Source organism: Saccopteryx bilineata, chromosome 2, assembly GCF_036850765.1.
Source record: "Saccopteryx bilineata isolate mSacBil1 chromosome 2, mSacBil1_pri_phased_curated, whole genome shotgun sequence".
Classification (NCBI taxonomy): Eukaryota; Metazoa; Chordata; class Mammalia; order Chiroptera; family Emballonuridae; genus Saccopteryx; species Saccopteryx bilineata.
This window is the reverse complement of record NC_089491.1, coordinates 295,550,528-295,566,465: the sequence shown is the minus strand read 5'-3', so window position 1 is coordinate 295,566,465 and position 15,938 is coordinate 295,550,528. Positions and strand designations below refer to the sequence as shown.

At 43.5% G+C, this 15,938-nt stretch overlaps 1 long non-coding RNA gene across 1 annotated transcript; it reads right to left on the bottom strand.

Annotated features, from left to right (window-relative positions):
* Window positions 1-5,326: 5,326 nt before the first annotated feature.
* LOC136323307 (uncharacterized) lies at window positions 5,327-14,721 on the bottom strand. The gene is made up of 3 exons (XR_010728957.1): window positions 14,420-14,721; window positions 12,266-12,400; window positions 5,327-6,114 (listed from the first exon to the last, which is right to left on the bottom strand). It is a non-coding gene; the product is annotated as an uncharacterized lncRNA (long non-coding RNA).
* Between the last annotated feature and the right edge of the window lie 1,217 nt (window positions 14,722-15,938).

Below are 15,938 nucleotides of genomic sequence, written 5' to 3'. Positions count from 1 at the left end.
TTCCTAACTGCTTTAAGAATACTCTATGAAGGGAAGATCTACAAAATGTGAAACTACTAAATTCAATTCTTTTCCTTCTGAGGGAAGGTAGGAAAGAATACAATGCATTTCAATTCCTTGTGTGCTGTGTCCCTGCCCACCTTAGCTTGTGACCATGCTGTTGCCTGCCTCCTGGACATCCCTTCCCTCCTTTATCTGGGTCCTGGGGTGTCCCCTCCAGGCCTCAGCTGATGGTCACTGCACAGGGGAGTTCCCTATTCTCTCTGTGCTATTTGTTCTTATTCTATTTTTCCTTCAGAGCACTTATGTCAATCCTAATTAACTATCTTTGTGTGCAACTTATTGAATATCTGTCTCCCAGATAGATTGGATTAATCATGATGATGATGATGATGATGATGATAATAGTGATGATGGTGATGATGATAATAGCTAACATCTATTCAGTGCTTACTACAAGCCTGGCACTATCTTAAGAGCTTTACATAGGTTAACTTATTTTATCTTCTCAAGGATCCTGTGAAGTAGTAACTCTTGGTGTTCTCATTTTACAGAAAAAGTAACTGAGGCACACAGAGGTAAAAGAACTTGCCTGATGCCCCTTAGTGAGTGGCTGAGTGATGGAGCAGGATATGACCCATGGTCTTCACTATGATGACATGGCCACAAACCCATCTCCTTACGGTGAAATCTGCTTCTCCACCTCTTGAATCTGGGATGCTCATGTGATTTGCTTTGACCAGCAAAATGCAGTAAAAATGATGCTCTATGACTTCCAAGGCTAGGCCTTAAGAGACTTTGTAGCTTCTGCTTTCTCCCTCTGGGGATGTTGCCCTGGGACCACCACATACGGAAGCTGGTCTGGCCTGCGAGGTGGGGGAACGAAGGTGCCCCGGCCAGCAGCCTGCACCAACTGCCGGTTGTGGATATGTTGCCAGAGTGAGGCCATCTTGGACCTTGCAGCCCAGCCAGTGCCTCCAGCCCAGCAGATAAATGTAAGCCCATGACTGAGCCTGGCAAAATCAGCAGGGACCCAGCTAGCCAACCCACAGAATCATGAAAATTAATAATAAATCATGGTTGCTCCGAGCCCTTAGGTTTTAGGTTTTGTTGAGAGCGAAGGCTGACTTCGCAGGAACTGTCTTGCTCCTCTTGCATCCCATGTAGCTGGTGAGACGTCTGGACATCAGCGCCTGGACAGTTACAGTGTGTTGACTAGTGAACACCCGGAAGTGGGACTGAACCAGGAAGTGCCCTGGGAGACTCTGGCCACCTCTATAATGCATTACGGAGTCCATGCTAGCTGACGCATTCTGGAGTTCCAGAACAGATGACAATGTTAAAATGCTGGCTTAATTTTCTATTGTTGCTCTCAAATCCGACCTAATTTCAGAATATGTTAAGAAGCCATTTGTTGATATTTGGATATTTTTTTTCTCTGTTGTGTTTTCTTCTTTTTTAGGCTTTTCAACCATTGTCTTGCTATAAATTTATATTAACTGGCATGCTTTATGGATTGATGTCTAACTCCACTGTGGAATCTAAAGTCCAAAGGGCAGGGACCCCATCCAGTTCTGCTCATGGTTGTAACCCTTGTTCTGGCTCATACCAGGGCTTCAGAATGGACTGTTGAATGAACTGAATTTAAAATGTGAATTTATTATTATTATTTTTTTAATTTCCAGTTTTCTTAGGCTGGTGTTAAGCTCTTATCTACTACATTTTTTAGTTTTCCTATTGAAATTATGAATTGTAGAGTGCCAGGGGTGGTAGGAAGCCCTTTTACAGGAAAATGAAGTTCGAAAGATAGCGTGTTGTCTGTTGTCACACAGCTAGTTTATAGCAGAGTCAGGACTCAAGGTCACGTCTCCATCATCTGCTGACTTTATATTTTCCAAATGGGTAGACTCCAAAGTCCCCATTATACAGACGGGCAAACCTGGGCAGAGCCAGCACCAGACCACAGATCACTCATCTCTCCGCGGAAAGCTGTCTTCGCGAGTCTGTGCTGACTCTGGGGTTAAGCTTCTGACAGCTCCAAGCATTTTCCCCCCTTTCATGTTGCTCTCAAATATATTTCTATCCTTGTCAGACCATCCCCCTTGTTCGCATTTAACCTGAGAAAGTTAAACCCACTTTTGATCATCGTGTGAAAATCTGTAGCAAAGCGCTTCCTTCGAGGCAGATGTTTGGAAATACTGAGCTGCAGGCGCTCAACTTGTCAAGTAACTTCAGATGATGAAAAAAAAGGGAAAAATGTAGGTCAGAAAGCAATAAAGTATATTCACATCCGATATAGCCTTCTGGTTAAGGAGCTGACTTTGAATCTCTACCTTTTACTAAAATGAAACAAAAATCCAAATCCAACCCAAAGCATTACAGCTTTAAGTACTGAAAGTATTTGTTATTTCTATTTAAGTAATCCAAAAGCGTAATCTCAAGAACATCTATGCTCCAGGAAGGTCTCGGATACCATGGATTTGATGTGATTCTTTTATCCAGATGTTTGTAGAAAAGACTGGATGGCATGAGAGGAATTAAAGATTTATTTTTAATATTTGAGAAGAGTCATATTTCTAATAACAGTGAGCCTTAAAATGTGTCCTCAATCTTTGCTGCCTCTCTGATCTTTCCCATTATTGTTTCCTTAAGTATCGGCTTTATTCTTTCAAATGATTGTACTATAGGTTTCCAGATGCTAATACATAGATATTGAAAGGACAAGGTCATTGAGGTGCTTTAACTATAGCATTGATATTTACATCAACTTTATTTGCAGAGACAATGTTTACCTATTGAATAGTTATAACCAAGTCTTACAAAACATCACTTTTCATGGGGCAAAATCTCTAACAAATTGCCTGCATCTCCTAGCCTTGCAGAATAGTGTGACTTGCTTTTAAAGACGATGGTGTGTTTATAAGTGTTCCTTAAATTTAGATGTGTCACACCAGAGACCCCAATAGTTACTGTGTCCCTCCTGTGTTCAGACAGCCAATAAGGTATCTGGGAATCTGAGCATCTTATTATGGGCAGACATCTCCTTCATCTGTTATCCCCTACCTGGAGAAAAGATATTCAAAGTGTGCTAGATTTTATGAGTTGATTGAGTTTACCTGCTGGAGAAGATACATTTCAGGTTCTAGTGGCAGAGAAAAATGTAAAATTAGGTCACCTCGTGGTTACAAGTTGTATCTGTAACAGACACTAAAAGGTCTCAGACATCATACACATTTTCTGGTTAGGAAACCAAAAGGGACCTACTGTGAAACATTCTTTAATTGGTTTGTTACACTCAAAATAAAAAATATACAGACTATTTCTATGGAAGCTAAAGTTTTGATACAAAATAATACAGCTGGATTAAAATCTAAGGTCTGAGCTCTAAAATCAATCCCTACAGGGACTGGTCCGTGTTTTTAGGGGATGCCAGCCTCGATGTTGTGAGTTTAGGAAAACACAATAGTCCTCCCCAATCTCTAAACCTTTCATTTAATTTACTGTTTCTAATGCATGAGAATTCAGTCCTTCATTTTGAGAATTGGAGACTTCTGAAACACACAAATGTTTCTTTTCTCTAACATTCATATGGTGCTTACTTCCTGCCAGGTATTCTTCTAATGCTTTGTGAGTATTAACTTCTTTAACCCCCCTCTCCCCCTGCCCCAGGCACCTTCCGAGTTAAGCACAGATGTTGGGGCCCATTTTGCAGATGAGGGACAGAGGCATGGAGAACCCAAGTAGCTAGTGCATCAAAGGTCACAGGGTCATATGTAAAATCAGGAAGTCTGCCCCCAGGGTTGGCTCTATGCAAATGATGCATCCCTGTAACTTCTGAGACTTCCTGCTTGTGGAGAGGTGGGGGAGGGTGAAGGGGGTGCATATGAAACAGGAGAGCTTTGGTGGGAATGAAGGTGGGAAGCCCACAAGAGGGTGAAAAGAACAAGAGGGAGTATGTGAACAACGCAGAGGACATCTGCATATGTCTTAACTGTGGCAGCAGTGAGAGAAAGTTGTCCCAGTGGACACCCTTGGAAAGTGCAGGTGGGCCCCTTCCCTCAATTGATGGAGTCTGAGCCCTCATTTAACAGTGCAGGGAAACCGAGGCTGAGAGAGCAGATTGAAGACAAGGGAAAGAAAGGGGCTGAGAAGTCTCAGCTAGCGAGTGATAGATAAAATGCTTCTCAGCTGCCATCCTGAGAACAACGCAGGCCCAAAGGAGGAAGAAGGGCTTGCTGACTTAGTAACCCGGCCCAGACCTTTGACCTGAGCCGAGCAAGCTGGGGTGCAAACAGTTTTGAGGAGCTGTGGTGCCACTCCAATCCACATATGGAGGAAATTGTTTCGTGCCAACGGATGCAGCAAAGTTAAAAAACATAAGGTGACCAACTTTTTTACAATGAAAAGGAGGACAGAAATAAATGGAAGAAAACAATATTGTAAATAAAAGAAACATTTTATTCATTGCAATAATAATACACTATAATATGATAAATGCATAATAAAAACATTGGTAATATTTTATATTGTAATTATGTGTGGGTGGAGCGCAGAGCACATTCCTAGCAGCTGTGGTGATGCAATGCTGTGAGAATACTCCAGCTCCCAGAAGCCTCCTGTGCATACCCAGGAGGGAAGCTCGCCCGCTATAAGGAAGTGACTTAGCGCCAACCAGGCAGCTCCCTGATCTTTTCAGCCATTGGCTATGAAGGAACACGCTGTAACACCCTATAGGCTGAACCTGTGTATATAAGCTAGCTTACTTCCTGAATAAAGTGGATCTGCATCACTGAACCTGGTCCCTGGAGCCGGGTCTTTGCGTCTCCATTGTCTTCACCCTCAGCAGGATTTGTCCACATTATGCTTACATGCCTATTAATTTTTAATAATAATTGTAAGAAAAAAGTACTCATTTAGATACAAATACGTCACATCACATGCAATGGATTGACTCTTCATTGATCGAATACGGACACTTACAGATGAGTCTTCCAATATCAAACAGGAGGACATGTAGGAGGACACTTTTTGAGGGAGGACAGAACTTACAAAAGAAGGACTCTCCTCCCTAAAGGAGGACAATTGGTCACCTTAAGAAACAGAACATCCTTATTCCCACTGTAAGGTTATATATAGTTAATTTGCTTGCTATTCTTTCTTAAAGGCTTCCTGGCCTCCCCTTTGAAATACAGCAAGATGTTTATCTTCACTGTAGGGTCTGGGAAGTGTCCTTAGGAGCAAACATTTAGGAGGAGCCCAACCTTAGGTTTAGGAAAGGAGACAGCCAGTCCCGAAGGGGACTAAATCACAAATCTTAAATCTTTACTTTGTATCCTAAAAAAAAAAGAACCAGGGAGTCTGAAAGAAATTTCACCGATAATTCCCAAAGGTGTCAGGTCCCCACTGTTCCTGAGAGGTTCCTGACCCTGGCTGTCTTGAAGATTTACCAAGGACACCAGATAGGACCACTAGGCCTGTGCTACATCAGAGGAACTTGCAGAGGAGATGTTTCAGTAGCTGAACCCCCCACCTCCCACTCATCCTCAAGTCAGTGACCAAGGCCATAAAACAGGATATGCTAATCCACCTCTAGCCCCTATATTCAGCACTCTCTCTTGCAGCTCAGGGGCTGACACCCTTTGCAGGGGTCAGCCCGCTTGCACCTAGGAGTTTTTAATATAAATTTTCTTCTTTGAACACACTAGCCTTGTCTTTTCAGTTCAGCCTACGGTTTCTGCCTTTCAGTGAGTAGCAAAGCCATGACTGGGGCTCCACGGCCTCACTTCTGGGTCCTGGGACCTCCCCTCTGAAAGCAGCAGCCTGGGGGACTCCGAATGGCTGAGGGCCGGAGGAAGCCCAGCAGGTTGGAGCCTCTTCTTTCTGTGGTTCTCCTTATAAAACATTTGCTTTCTGGGTGACATGCGGTTGGACAACAACACGTAGAAGGCCATTTTCATCCTGTTTACATGGATTATTTCTTATGGACACATTTTTCTGGGAAGAGAAGAGCCCCTTCTCCCCAGCTCATGTTACCTTTGGGGAGCAGGCAGCACAGCTGAGGCTAGAAGCGGGGTTCACTGTCAGTCTCCCGTTTCGTGAAGGTGCCGTGCATTTCTGAAGAGCAGCCCGGGTGAAACCATGTGGGCCGAAGTGAGGGAAGAAACAAAGAACATGGTTGGAAATGAAAAGTATTCAAATATAAATTAAAATACACCCAGGGGTCATCTTGCGTGGAGTCCAGGCCATAAGAGAATCCACAATGGGGATGAACAAGTGAAAAAAAAAGTAATCAAAAATAAGAAAGAGGCGTCTGTGAGGCATTAAGCATCAGGTACTGAGGCGGCTAGGGAGGATTACCGAACGGAGTCCGCAGAGTGCAAAGAAAAGATAAGAAAGGCACAGGTAGTGAATGAAAAAGAGATCGCACTGAAGGTTAAGAGAAATCACGGGAAATTTTTCCAGGTTCCTGGGGAACACAGCGGTCATTGAAGGAGACAGTTGGATGGCTAAGACATGGGGGAACAATTTATTGGAAAAAGAATTCGATGTGGCTGAAGTATATTAAGTAAAATTTTTTTTGCCTTGAATCTCTCAAGAGGATGGTGGACAAATGTTAGAAACTACATGCATTTCTAAGGGAGACCAAAGAAATAATGACAAATAATAGCAGGAACATGCCACTAAGAGAGATTCAGACATTAAAACTAGAAAGCAGAAAAAAGAAACAAGGAAAAAAAGAAATAAAAAATCATTCGAGACTTCAATCCTAGACAGAACACGTGCAAATGCACTTGAATGATAAAAAACAGAAACTTAAGGAGTGAGAATGTGAAGAACTAAAGCTTATTGGGGTAAAAAAAAAAAAAAAAAAGGTCCCATGAGTAAATATTGAAAATCTGCGAAACGCTAGGCATTGGGCTGTATTTTGGGAAGTACATAGATGAACAAGATGCTGTCTCTGTCCGGGTCTCGGTGTCCTGACCTTTGGGAAGAGCGGACCTGCTCTGTAAATGGCTGCATGGTGCGGCCACTCGCTGCGGAGCTGGGAGGGGCTGAGAGGTGTAGGAGGAAGACGCTGGGAGGTCCTCCTACCTTGGGACTGCCAAATGCCACTTTGTGGAGGAAACGAATTGCACCAAACCTTGTTAAAATAATAAAGAACAATCATCCCAGCGTTTCTGGTTTTATTTTATTTTTGTATAATTTTAAAAGGGTTCCCATGAAGTTGGGTGTCAGTGGTGTGGGGCGTTTAGCGGGAGATATTCTAGGAGCCCCTCCATTACAAATTGTGCCGTAACTTCTGCAAACGCTCGGGGGATCTGCTGTGGATGAGGATGGGAAGCTGATGGTGTCGCTGGTGCTGGCGTCGAGGGCAGGGGTGAATGCGTGGCCCACAGGGTAACAGTGTGGGTGCTCAGCTGAGCATGCTTGTCTCGAGGACCCGCACTCCCCCACACAGAGTGAGGGACTCCCTGTGGGCACTGAAGAGCACTGGGGTACTGGGCTAGGAACAAGGGTGGTCGGCAAGGGCAGTAAAACTCCCAGCGTTCCACTGGGAGAGGCAGGTAATTAGAATACCCAATTCTGTGTAGTGACAAATAAGGAAATGAGGCTGGGGGACAAGAAATTTAGAGGTGAAACAGATCCTCCACGGTCACAGGGAATAGACTTGAGAGGAAGAATCTGAGGGCAGAGGCCGATAAAATTTTAATGTCTTTGGCACCAGGATCTGGGGCAATTAAAGCCATCAAAAGTTGTTCTGGGTTACATAAATAGAAGGACTGAAAAAGTCAAAGGTAATCAGCTCAGAGTTATAAAAGGGAAGAGTGAGTGATGTCTAACCAAGGAATCCCAGGGAAACTGTGGGCTAAGATTTCCTTATTCCCTGTCCTCTCCTCATCACTCTGTTCACTAAATTTGACTTTGACTGTGATTTGCTACACTGTTTCTATTGCCCTGCATTTGAGAACAAACGTATTAGTAATAGTTGTACATTCTCTGATATTCTTATAGAGAAGCAGGACTGGGGGTAGAGTAGGCTGGGGGAACTTGTATCATTTGAATCCTCCTTCAACCTTTGTGATTCCAATGTCTTTCCCTAGGAGCTGGGTGTCCCCTTCCTTTGGAACTCTTTTCGATAATATAAAATATAGATTCAAGAAACTGATGATAGGTCCTGGCCAATTGGCTCAATGGATAGAGCATCGGCCCGATGTGTGGATGTCCTGGGTTTCATCACCAGTCAGGGCACACAGGAAAAGCGACAATCTGCTTCTCTCCCCCACCTCTCTCCTTTCCCACCTGCAGCCAGTGGCTCAATTGGTTCAAGCGTTAGTCCTGAGCACTGAAGATAGCTCAGTTGATTGAAGCATTGGCCCCAGATGGAGGTTGCTAGGTGAGTCCTGGTTGGTCAGGGCGCATGTGGGAGTCTGTCTCTCTATCTCCCTTCCTCTCACTTAAAAGAAAAAAAACAAAACAAAACCCGATGATTGACTTTTCCTTCTCAGACTGTCTCCTATGACTCAGGTGCCAAAGAATAGTTTCTCAGAAATAAATTAGTTATCAGGTACAACTATTCATGAATGTTGTTTGTTACACCTTTAAATTCAAATAGAAACTAATGAGTTCACTGATTGGGAAATGTCTCTTCTATTCAGGGGGTTTTGACAACTCCCTGGCATAGATGTTCAAGTTTCGGTTTGTTACGTTGAAGCTCTCTTAAACTTCATTCTCAAAACAATAATTATCTGTAAATATGCCAGAGGCACTTATATGTGCCTGCAAATACCTATTTTTCACAATATAAACTCAGAAACAAACACCTTTGGGTACCTTTGGCTCAATCAACTTTCAAAAAGAAAGAGAAAATGATAGGGAAAAAGGAAGTAGTGTATTTAACATCAGACAAGCTACCTCACTGTCCCTTGTTTACACCTGATAATACATCTACCAATTAAGCATTTAACTTATTTCTTTAAGGTCAGGTTGCAATGGGGTCAATTCAAGCTGGGGTGTCAGGGACAATTTCACCTGGGAAATCCACTTTGTACCCACAGCAGGTGTGTGTCTTGGCTCAGAGAACACACTGTCTCAGGTGTGGTGGCCCCTGTGTGCTCTCTGGGACATCCGGGGTCATTGGTTTAATGTTAGCTCTGGGCATATCAGCCTGGTGACAGCAGCCCCCAAAGCTACTCTCTCTCCAGGAGGCAAGTTTATTTTGAAATGGTTGGATGTACAAGGGACACGTTAGGATAATTCATTTCATTGGAGGGACAGGGAAAAGAAATGGGAAGGGACTGAAATTCGAATGTAAGCCAATAGCTCTAGAGAATGTGAAGAATGCCAAGTTCCAGGTTCAGGAGCCTTGGGGGATTTGGATGCCAGTGAGCTTGTACCCTCACTGGAAGGTCCCCACCCTCACTGGAAGGTCCCCACCCTCACTGGAAGGTCTCTGAACATGTCTGGAATACACAAGGGATGAAAGTGACATGCTTCACCCCCAAGTGAAGCCCCAGATTTTAAGTTAGAAAACTAAAGTCCATTTAGAAAAAAAACAAAATTGGTCATTGCTTGCTGACCCAGTTTAATGTATCACACATTTATTGAGCACCTACTGTGTGCAGAGCTGTCTGGCAAAGACTGTGGAAGATTGTAGGTGTCTCCCATTCAGACACTTAGGAAGCCACACCTATATAAATAACTCAAATATGCCGAAGGCTGGAATATTGACTAGAGTGATAAGATAGAGTGAGAGAGTCATGTCCTCTGATTGTGGTTTATTACTTTATTCTCTCTTCATTCGATGGCACCCAATCTTATAACATAGCTGTGCCTTAAATATGAGGGCATAACTGTACAAGGGACCCATGCCATTCTCCTCAATGAACACCACAGGGCAATGCGGTAATGCAAGTGGTTTTATGTAAGGGTCAGGAGAAATCGTTCTCATTGATTCCAGTCATGTGGCATATTTACCCGATGTGTAAATGAGCAGACTTTGAGTCCTGTGGTGACTTCCAAGGTCATTTTGCCTTTAGAGACTAGCCCAGAGCCGTGAGGCTTTGTCCTGTATTTTGAACCGTGAGAGTATCCATTTTTGCAGCCTTCTCTGGTTGTCTATTCCAGTCTGGAACAATTTTCATCTTAAGAGAATTTTTTTTCTGTGTGGCTGACATCTCTCCAAGAGCTTAAGCCATCCCGTTCTTTCTACCCTGACACACGGGGACTCCTCTCCCAGACCTGCAGCCTTTTCGATACTACAAACAAGTCGATAACTAGAGGCCTGACCCAATTACTGGTGCGTGAACTGGGTGAGCCTGGGCCATGTCAGTGTGGGGGACAGGCGCCGGTGTCAAAGGAGGCCCACGTGATGGCAGGATCTCGGGTGGAGGGAAATGAAAAGCAATAGACTGGGGCCGTGGCCCGGGGTAATCTGCAAGGCGGCGAGGTGGAACGGGCTGGGCGAGCCACCTTGTCATGCCTCCGGTGGCCCTTTTCAGAGTGCGAGCAGACCTTACAAAGGGGCATTGACCTCGCCTTTCAGATGACTAGCAGCTCACCATGATAACTAACCCCGCGGGGGCATCTCCGCCGTGATGCCTGGTAAAGGTCAGTCTGAATCGGGAAGAGGTCTGAAATGGAGGAGGAGGATAAGAAATGAGCTGTTCTTCCCTGTAAGAGCGTACGATAGCTCAAGCACGTGGACCGAGCCCTGGCTAGTATGGAAAAGATCCCCTTAAACAGCATGAGAAGGATGTATAAAGAACATCTCATTCGCTGTTTTATGTAAAGGATGCTTGTAAAGATGTGGGGTTCACTCTCTTCAAAGTGGTAGATAGCCCTTAAATATTTAAGCTCACAAGTTTTCCTTGTCAATGAAGCATGAATTTGCTTAAATAAGGGTAAGTTTTTGCCTTGCCAGGTAGAGGAATCACAAATTCTCAATTAGTGGTGACTGAATTAGCAATGATCCCAGTTTTCATGTTAAGATTCTGACCAGCTAGATTCAGAAAACTCCTATAATATAGCTCCTATGAGCTTCCTCTTCCTGTGGCAGGAGCCGGACTGAAACTGGGAAGAAAGCCTTTACCACATCCATTACTGGTATAAGGATAAACGCAGGGTGTTCCTGGTGTTTCCAAGATCTTTCCAGAATCCCCTTTCATCCAGAATCCCCTCCCTTCTCAATTTAAGAAATGGAACTACTGTCTGACTTCCACATTTCTGACATGGCTCCTTTTTATTCCAGGCACACAGGCTAGGTACCCTAGAAACATCTTTTATGATCGGCCCCTGGCCCTCCTCACACTGCGCAACAACTGCTGTTTATTCCTGGGACGTGCCTTCTCGGCCCCTCTCCCTCCATGTTCTCGCCCCTTCACTCCCACCCAGCTGGTCTCCTGTAGCGGCCTCCTCATATCTCCTTGCCCTGTGTGTCTGCTCCCTCTGATGCATCCTACTCACTATCAACTAATTAACTTTTCTAAAGCATGACTTTGATCATATCTCTTCTGCTTATAAATGCTCAGTGGCTCAAGATTACCTACCAAACACAGAGTAAAACCCTCAGCCTGAGGCTCCCAGCGCCTGGTTTAATCTGCCTTCTGCTCCCGTTAAGTGCCCTCGACTCTGGCCACGCTGGTCTGCTTCCCAGCGCCTGAGCACCCGCCCCCACTTTCTGTCATGGCCCTTTGATTAATGATCTGCCTCAGCGTTTGCCTCCCAAAACCATTCCTGTAAAGCCGGTTCACTTTCATTCGTTCTTGTAGTCATTTATTCAAGCGTGTTCTGCAAACTTTCACCAAGCGCCCATCAATTGTTGGCCACAGCCTCCAAGAAGTGCTCTCCGATTTCCCTAACTGGAAATAACTTGTTTCCCTTCAATAGTAGTACTTGAGTGCTTTATACCACTCCGAGACAATTTCTCATAGGCTGCCGGCCAGGACCTGGCTCGACCGCATTGTCTAAACCTCTGTTCCCCCATTTTGGGAACAAATAGTTCCTTCCTGGTAGGATATCGTGGGGATTAAATCTGACAGTGCCTATTAGTATAGTGTCAGTGCCCTTGGGGTGAGTGGCTGTTGTTCTTACTGTTATTATTGATTGTATTATTATACTCCATTCTTCTTGAGGCAAGGATTGTGACTTATGATCTCCATCCTCTCTAGAACCTTCTTTAGACAGCATTTGCTCTCCTCATTTAATCAGGTTTACATGGTTGTAAGATGCAGAGATTCCCCCCCCCCCCCCCCATGCCTTGAGTTACCTCAAGACAAATGGGCTGATTCTAAGTCCCTGGGCTGGAGTGGAGGACTCATCAGATTCCTGAGGTGGCTCCTCCTCTCACCGTGGTCAGTCGCTCTCTCTGCATCTGTCCTATCTTCCGTCCTACTGATGGCTTCTGTGGAGACACAGAGTCAGGACCTGATACACAATTTTCTAGGTTTATGGCAGAATGAGTTGAGGGTGTCCCTTGTTCACAAAGCGGAAAAGAGTGCTGGTAAGTGTGCACTGAAATATAAAGGCTTTTCCTTTCTCCAGGGCCTCTTCTCACTCTCCTCCTGTTTCCATGTGTGTGGGTGTATATTTGCTTTTTGATGTGGTCCTTCTTCAGGCATGGAGATACTGGCAGGGCAGCGCAGGCCGTCACTGATGCCGAGGGGACCAGCCTGTGATGTGGCATCCACAGCTGGGTTCCCCTTCCCTGCCGCCCACCGGATGGGAGCATTGTGCCTAAGGGGAGAGTGGAGAAGCCGAGCCAGGCACGTCCCCCTGCCATGAGCCCACAGCCCCCATCCAGGGCACAGGGGCTCCCAAGGCCCTGTGGTCTGCAGTCTCTACCTGTGATGAGGTGCTAGCACCTGGATCAGGCGAGGCTGAGAGACTTGCTCCATTGAATCACCTGCCAAACGCACTGTGGTGTGCCAGCCTCATGGTGTCGGGGACAGCTGTCACCACAGCCCATCTCTAGATGCCACAGGTCACGGGAGCCAGACCCTACCTGGCCCAAACTCAGTTCTCTTCTGACAACTTAGTAAATAAAACTACTGGACCCCTAAAAACCCCACACACTTATCTATGTCAAAATAAAAATACGAAAAGTTAACAAAACCTAAAACTTGTAGATAAAAGAGTTAATATTCTTAATATATCATGCATTCAAATAAATCAATAATGAAAAGAAATCGACAATAGGCGTGAATAGATCATTCGCACAGAAAGAGTACAAATTGCCAATAAAATATTCAACTTTACTATTTAAAAAAGAAATCTAAATGGCAACAGATATAATTTTTGTTAAGTTGTCAGAATTACAAAAGAATAATAAACAAGGCTGGTTTATATTAGACCAAAGAGGAATAGTCACATTTGTAGAAAGGTATTTTGGAATAGCCCCTTGAAGAATGTGAAAGATACAGGAGTTGTGACCCCCAAGTTTTCCTTCTAGATTTGACTCCAAAGAAGTACTTATATATGTGAACAATTATATATATATATATATATATATATATATATATATATGGTTCATTGTACTATTGTTTGTAATAATCACAGATCTGAAATATCCAACAAGTTATCAATACAAGAAAGAGTAAGTAAATTTATGGTACTTTAGTCCATTTAGTGAAATATTATGTAGCCAATACACAGAATAAGGAAGCTCTATCTGCACCCACATGAAAACATGTCTGAGTTATATTGTTAAATAAAAAAGTGTTAAAGAAAAATATCTATGTTATGAACTCATTTATATGAAAACTTGTGTATATTACAATATATATCAGTTAACATCTATTAAGCATTATGTATAACAATATAAATAGATAAAATTTATGGTGCTATTTCATAAGGTCGCCTGTATTCTGTGTACATTTTTGTGCTCACCTGAGGAACATGGTTCGTGACCCTCTCTTGACAGTGGCACGGAAGGGTAGGCACACATCACCTCTGCTCTCAAAGAGCTTGAGGTCAAGGATCGGGGACGAAACTGACTGGTTGCAAACCAGAGACAGTATAGAACAGTGTTGAAGGAAGTGTTTTCATGCTCACAGAAACCCCGAGAAATAGTGTAGATCCCCATTTTTCAGATGACCAAACTGAGACTTACCTAGAAACACAAAGTGGTGCTAAGTACATTGTCAGTCATTCCTTATAGTCCTTACGCAACCAAAACATCACAACTCCTACACCCTCCTTTCTCTTGTGACCGTGGCCCATCACCTCCCCCAATGTAAAACAAAAATTTTCAAGTAGCCCATCTCTGTAGGTAGATCTGGAGAAATACAAAACACCCAGACATATTCTAATCACATATATGAACATTTGCCAGAACACCAGGCAAATTCTAGTCCCTCCCTTTTTCTCTCTGCTGTAACTTCCCAGAACTTCTTTTATCTTTTGTATTTTATTCAATATTTACCGTGATAAGGTCCTTCGAGAAACCCTGGAGTCCAGACCCGGTTCTATCACTTGCTGCTTGTAGGCTCTGGGCAAGCCCAACGGTAAAATCCTGCTTTGTTTGCCCACCTCCAGATGAAACGTGGTATGGGCGAGCCCTTTGAACCCTGTAAAACAATGAAGATGACAAACTTCTCCTCCACACGACTTGGATCTGGTCTTTTTTCCTTTCCATCTCTCTGATTAAAGTACCATCACAAAGGGCCAGGAAACAAGGACGTTTTCTTTCTAAGAACCAGCTCACGTGCCTCTCCCTGCAACATATGGAGATCCTTCTTTGGAGGGCTGGCTTGGCCAGGTGAACAGCTGTTGCTGGGTGCCCTTATGAATAAGCGGCTGTAACTCCGATAGAGTGAGCTTTAAGAAGACAGCTTAACTACTTCGCCGCAAGAAGGCTGGTTTGGGTTTTTTCCTTAGTTCTCGCCTCCCCTGGGTTCATTTCTCCTGCTTTTCTGTATTTGGTGATCACATAAGTTGGCATCTGCTTAGAGAAATGTTCTTTGGGGACTCCAGATGTGTCAGTTGATGAAATATATGTTGGCTGGCCATATGTACAGAGAAACAAACTTTTATAAAATATGAGTTAGATAGGTAAGCATCAGTATGTATCAAATGCCTTAAAATAAATTCATCCTTTTTCCCCAGTAATTCCATTGTGAGGAGTTTATCTCTCATTGGATAACTTGTAATTATGTATTTTTAGGAGGTTTATTAAAGTATTACTTATAATGATAGAAGTGAGAAATGACCTCAGTGTCCAATAATACGGGCTTACTTGAATAAATAAAGGCACACCACACAATAAAACACATACGGGTCTTAAAACTGATGTGGCATGTGTGTTACTCCTACATACAAATATATGGAGGGAGGTAAAACTGGGTTGTAAAATAATATGTGTAGTAAAATCTAATTTTGTTTTATAAACCTATATCTTCATTTCTATATGAAGTCTGGAGGATTATATTGAATACAACCAAATGTGAGCAGTGGTTATCACTGGATGATGATATAGAATAAACCCACCTATACACACACATATAAACAGATATATACATCCTAAAATTTCCAAAATGACTGTATATTATTATTGCACGTAAGGAAAAGATTGTACTTTTTAAAAACATAGAATTATGAGATTTTATTTTTTCCATGAAGATCAAATGTATAAACACCAAAGGATCTACACATACCATACCAAGAACTCCAGTGAGGAGATGTCAGCCACATGGGAGACTTCCTGCCCTAGACGCGGAAGCTGCAGGACTTTCAGAGCCCTGTCAGCCATTTCCTTAGTTCTCAGTCTCTGATCACTCTTTATCTGTTTCTCTCTTTTTAATGCCTAGACAATGGACTTCACACACGCGCTTCTTAAAGATTTTTCCCAATGTATAATAAGTGCTGAATTGTCTGTTTCCGCCATAGTCCGTGGGGGCAGAGGACATGGCACATAGAGGCTCTCTGTAAATGTAGGTTGAATG